Here is a 6,454-nt window from a genome sequence, read left to right as displayed (position 1 = left end):
GTCCTTGCCCTGCTTCCTTCCTTCCTTCCTCGCCCCTGCCGGCCACGAACGGCCAAGCCTTATCTAAGGTGGGCGCTCGGAGGAGCCTGCCCCCCGGGCAGCTCGGGGTGACTTTGGGCCCTGGCACCGAGGCTGCTGGAGATGTGGGGGCAGAGCCATGCAAAAACGGACCCGGGGCTGCTGGTCTTTCATGCAAACGCACGCTAGGCCCGGCCGCCTCCGAGGTGCCTGGGAGTCTACGGCAGAGGGCGACTCCGAGTCAGCGGGGGAGCTGCCGAGCAGCGCTCTTTCCGATGGACCCTTTCGGGGCATCGCTTCTCGGCCTTTTGGCTAAGATCAAGTGTAGTATGGACGGATACTACAGGTGTTTTTCTCATGGCACAGTATCCAACACAACCCACACATGATGACGCCAATTCGGAACCCCACCACACCACCCCCAGGTAAGATACAACACAGCCCATATTGCAACCCGGGGCATCGGTGGAGCGCACCGCTTCCGCTCCCTTGACCGTTCTGGCGGGCAGCTGTTATACGCTCCCCCAGTAGTGTGCAGGATCATAGTGGCAGCATGTGTCCTGCACAACGTTGCAACACGCCAGGGCCTGGCCGTGGACATGGTGGTGGCCCCCACATCCCCAACCACATGCATGCCCACTGCGCATGGGAGGGGAAAGGGCACAGGGTGAGGCAGCCCGTACGCAGCTCGTGGCTAATTACTTCACATAAAATCACACCCCTGTGGAGTGCACACAGCCCTGGCACATACCAGCTGACAATCAATGATGATTGTAACTGACAATTATGATGTGTCAATGGACAGTCAACTGTCACAACCATACCAGCCTGAGATTGTACATCTGGAAGTGTTCCATTGTGTGCTTCCCTACCTACACAAACACCACCAATGCTGTGTTCAAAAGACACACTTCTATGCTGCTAAAATCATTACCCCCTTGCAAGACACAACATGACAACAGTGCCATGTCAACCAACCCCTCCCCAGCACCGCCACCCAACACACCATGGCATGACATGCCATGTGAGAGCAAACAAAGTCATCCCCCAAACATGACACGTGTCACAAAGTACAGTGTCCCTAATGGAAACTGGCCACACACAATATGCCCACATAAATGTAGAAACAACAACACACATGACCAAATACTTACCACAATACAATCGACATAGCATAAACATGACAGTACTAAGGCAAAGGATACGTAGTCTTACAACATGAGAATGCCAGCACATCCACCACCTCCAACTGTACAGTGTTGTTGCCACGCACATCTGGAAGTCCACTGCTCACAACATGAGCTCCATCTCCAAAGTGGACGGCCTTGTGAAGACATGAGGAATGAACCTGCAAATTAGGAGGGAGACATGGATGCAGAAGCACACATCAATACACCATGCAGTGCACAATACAACAACAATATGCACTAGGAATGTATACACAGTATTGACTACAGACTGCCCACACAGCTCATGGGAGTCCAACGTCACTGTGTAATTCACTGTCACTTGGGCACACCCTTTGCAAGCCCATGGAAACGGGAAGCAGGAGGGGTGTGTGTCTCACGAACCCAAGCATCTAACCCAAACTCAGGACAAGCCTGCATGTGCCCAGCCAGAATACAGTGGATGCCCACGGGAGCCACACAAGGCAACACACTGCAACAAAAAATCAAAAATCAAAAATCAAAAATGGCCATGTGTGGGCCAGGGGGGCTGGGGGAGGCCACCCAGGTGGTCCGAGGACAGAGTGCCCACCAACAGCCACCTGCGTGAATGTTGCGGAAAAAAAACACCTCCATGGGCTCATGGCCTGCACGGCTACTAAATAGTGGGAGATTCACTGCTGGATTCGCTCTCCTCAACCTCTGCTGCTGCTGCCACAGGAGGTGGTGATGCTATGGGAGGCAGCCCACGCAAAGCCCTAGTTTGGTCCTCCATGGCAGCAAGCATGCAGGTCTGGAAGGCCTCGTTCTGGAGGGATATGGTGCGGAGATCCCCATGCAACACCCGACGTGTTGCCCGGACCTCCGCCCGAGTTGCCTGCATCTCTGCTGAGAGCGTACGGGTGACGCGCTCCAGCAGCTGTTCCGTCCTGGTGACAGTGGAAGACTCAAGGTCCACAAGAGTCTGCCTGAGGTGCCGGACCTCTCCCCTCAGGGCTTCCCTCTGTCCCTGGGCATCTATAGAAATTGATTCCCTCAGATTGTCCAGGGCCGCCTGTCTGTCCCTGTTGGACGCCAACATGTCCTCCCTGACTGATTGGCAAATGGAGTCTGTTGCCTGCTGTAGTAGCTCCATCTGCCTTTCTGGGGGGACAATGGAAGTGGCCACCCTCTCGATGGCTTGAGCAATCATTTCTGATGATGCTGCCTGTTGGTTGGCCATACCGTAAATGGATTGCTCCCATGCGGTATTGCCTGGTGGCGGACGGCCACCGCGTTGGCGGGCACCACACCTGTCTGGGGCAAGGCGAACTGCACCTTGCTGTGTCGGCACTGCCTGAGGCTGCAGGACTGCATTGCCCCTCTGAACTGCTGGCCCAGGAACAGGATCAGATGTTGCGGAGTGTGGCCCTGCATCCGTAACCACCACAGGCGCACCTACCAACACTGACATCCCCATAGTGGGCTCTACCCCTGGTGCAGGTGGGTCGGACAGAACAGTATCCCTTCCATGAACACATACCTGCGAATCCACATAGGCCTCATCCGAGTCAACACCTGAAAAGAGTTCTGGGGAGGTGCAGCCAGGGACACCCCTGGACAGTATGGCCTGCAGCAAGAGAGGGTTCTCCCCCACCACCAAACCACGTCCCCCACTGGTGCCTGGTCGTGCTTCAGATCCCTCCTGGGCCTGCACCATCTCCTCTCCCTCAACAGCATCAGGTGTGTCATCCTCTGCAAAAACATGAAAGACAAAAAATGGAAACAGTCATTAGCACCATGGCACGCTATTAGGCCAGACAAGCTACAGTACCAGTACTTGATTTACACATGTGCCACATGACTATAACCCTCCCATGCATGCACTGTCCATGAGTTGGAAGGGGAGGAAAATGTCAGACACTGATGACACCAAGATTGGAGAGCAACACATCAGCTGCATGCTGGCTAGCAGTGCCATCACACATTGGCCTGTGAGTGGCATGTCCAATACACATACATGACACATGCCATCACACAGATGGCATGTACCATAGGCATGTCATATATGTGACAATAGGGCAGAGTGATGCGCAGTAGAACCAGGTGAATTCCTACAATCAGCCTGAATGAACACAGCTAAATACGGAACAATGTTGTAGCAAGATGCCACTTCAAGGGCAAAACGCCTACTGTGGCCAGAAGGGATACTGTAATACCCAAATCCCGGGGCGCCGACTGCATTGGATGAAGCACATGGGTGGGCCAAAACACTCAGGCACACACACCCTGACCTGGCACTCAACCAGAACCCCTCCCACAAACAACATACACATCGATCACACACACATGCATGTGCACTCACCGGACAATGCCTCGTAATCTGGCAGTTCTCCCACACCTTGGATCTGCTCCTCTGTGACATAGGTGCCAGCAACATGCTCATGTAGAGTGAGTTGTATGTCCTCTTGTGGAGACCCACCTCCAGTCACCAGAGTTGCGGCATGACTTGAGGCCAGCTTTTTCTTTGCCCTACGCTTAAGGTCGTTCCAGCGCTTGTAGCACTCAACAGCTGTGCGCCTCATAAACGCAAGGGCACTTATGCTGTCCGCGATGGACTGCCAGTGTGCCGGACGTCGAGCAGGTGTAATCCTACACCCTGAAGTGACCAACATTTTGGCGTCATGTTCGGACACATACTGCACAAGTGCATCCAGTTCGGCATCATTGAAGCTAGGCTTCCTTGGCGTGCCGGACCGTGTAGCCGTGTCGGGGTCATCAGCCTGTACTGGACGAGCACTCTTCCTCTTTCTTTTTGTGGGTGGTGGGGATCCGCAGTGCCCTACGCCGCTATGGACACTAGAGGCAGGAGCACCAGTGGACTGTGTAGTAGTAGTGTGCGATGGCACACTGACCACATGACTTTCTGCAGGCATTAGCTGAAGTGTGATGATGGCAGGGGGAACCTCAGTCTGATGTACCGGGACCAACACTGTCCTCCCCACCCCGCCTACTCGGGGCAGCAGATGATATGGCTGCCCCTGTACCACGTGGCCTGGTGACACTGGCATGCGCCACCACCCATGGCCTAGACTTGGCGACCTGGAAGTCAGCCTGGGAGTCACCCTGTGCTAGGTCAGGTGCCACAACGGGCCGGTCCAACAAGGGCTGAGCAGGGATGGTGTCAGCCACGTTTCCCTCAACCATGGGTGGGGATGTGTGTCCCTGACTGTTCCTCCACACGTGGGGGGCTAGGGGGAGTCTGCAAATCCTGGCCACGTCCCCTATCGCGCCCCCACGCCCACCTCTTGAGGCTCGGCCACCTTTGCCACCCTTACCACTTGCTCGCCCCCCAGCCATGGCACTGATGGAGTTGTGCGTATGGGAGTTGCAGTGGACAATTGTCCTGGGCAATTGGGGGTCAAAGGGGTAGGGTACTAGATGGAATTCGTACCCAAGTGCTCTAGCAAGGCTGTATGGAACCCCTGGGGAAAGATGACGGGTCACGCAATGCACAGGCACCCCTAAAACAGAAAAGGACGTGCACGTGACCCCTCGTAGACCACGTGCGTGGGAAAAGGAACCTGCACTACGCTGTGGCACCCAGAAACACAAAAATGAACGTATGCGTGTCACACGCAGCCTACAATGACCTCTGAAGGGGTACGCTACACACGGGGCTAGCACAGTTGGTAAATACGTGTGCGACTCACCGTCTGCCTGGGAAAAGAGCGTGAAAAATACGCGCGTGTGTGCGTTGGCAACACCCCCGCCAAAAGAAGAATTGTACACTGTCTGAGGAGACAGGACAAAAGGAGAAGTCAACGCTGTTTGAGGAAACAGGTCGAAGAGAAAATCAGAAAAATACTGACAGAGGTAACAGGGAGTACGAACTAGAAACGCTGTGAAGTAAATCACGTGTGAACCGACAAGAAGTACAGATTTCACCCACTTGCTCTCCACGGGAAGCATGCACAAGGAAATGACGTACTACATGCACATTTTAAACCGCACCACATGTCCAACGTCACTTCCGCGTATACGCACTGAGGCACTATCCTCCAATTACGCGGGCTGACACTCGGACGTGCAGTTTTTGGTCTTGTAACATTCCCCCGGGTACAGGGACACGCCCGCGCGTGTCACGTCACAGACGCGCCTGCGCTGTCAGGGCCTTTGGTCCAATGGAATCGCCTACACAGGCCAATCGCGTGTCGAACTTCTCGCGCACCTCTGGAATACACGCACACGCTCCCCCAGGCCTGATTGCGTGTGAAACTTCTCGCGCACCTCTGGAATACACGCGCCCAGGCCAATCGCGTGTGAAACTCCTCGCGCACCCCTGGAATACAGGCGCCCAGGCCATTCGCGTTTGAAACTTCTCGCGCACCCCTGAAATACACGTGCCCAGGCCAATCGCGTGTGGAACTTCTCGCGCACCCCTGAAATACACGTGCCCAGGCCAACCGCGTGTGGAACTTCTCGCGCACCTCTGAAATACACGCGCCCAGGCCAATCGCGTGTGAAACTTCTCGCGCACTCCTGAAATACACGCGCCCAGGCAAATCGCGTGTGGAACTTCTCGCTCACCCCTGAAATACACGTGCCCAGGCCAATCGTGTGTGGAACTTCTCGCGCACCCCTGGAATAAGCGCGCCCAGGCCAATCGCGTGTGAAACTTCTCGCGCACCCCTGAAATACATGCGCCCAGTCCAATCGCGTGGGGAACTTCTCGCGCACCTCTGAAATACACGCGCCCAGGCCAATCGCGTGTGAAACTTCTCGCGCACCCCTAAAATACACGCGCCCAGGCAAATCGCGTGTGGCACTTCTCGCGCACCTCTGAAATACACGCGCCCAGGCCACTCGCGTGTGGAACTTCTCACGCACCCCTGGAATAGACACGCCCAGGCCAATCGCGTGTGGAACTTCTCGCGCACCCCTGAAATACACGCGCCCAGGCCAATCGCGTGTGGAACTTCTCGTGCACCTCTGAAATACACGCGCCCAGGCCAATCACATGTGAAACTTCTCGCGCACCCTTGAAATACACGCGCCCAGGCCAATCGCGTGTGAGAAACTTCTCGCGCACCTCTGGAATACACGCACACGCTCCCCCAGGCCCGATCGCATGTGGAACTTCACGCGCACCTCTGAAATACACGCACACGCTCCCCCAGGCCCGATCGCGTGTGGACCTTCTCTGGCGCACATTTTTTTCCTGCGCAGGGACGCTACCGCCTGCTTTCGTGTGGCGGACATGTATGGGCCTGTGCGCGTCTTTGGCCGTG

General features: G+C 55.6%; 1 pseudogene; it reads left to right on the top strand.

Moving 5' to 3' along the window:
* Positions 1 to 310: 310 nt before the first annotated feature.
* Positions 311 to 392, top strand: LOC138565573 (U2 spliceosomal RNA; annotated as a pseudogene).
* The last annotated feature ends 6,062 nt before the right edge of the window (positions 393 to 6,454 follow it).

Source organism: Ambystoma mexicanum, chromosome 1q (assembly GCF_040938575.1).
Source record: "Ambystoma mexicanum isolate Mex_15411 chromosome 1q, UKY_AmexF1_1, whole genome shotgun sequence".
NCBI classification, from domain to species: Eukaryota; Metazoa; Chordata; class Amphibia; order Caudata; family Ambystomatidae; genus Ambystoma; species Ambystoma mexicanum.
This window is presented reverse-complemented; position numbering and strand designations above follow the sequence as displayed.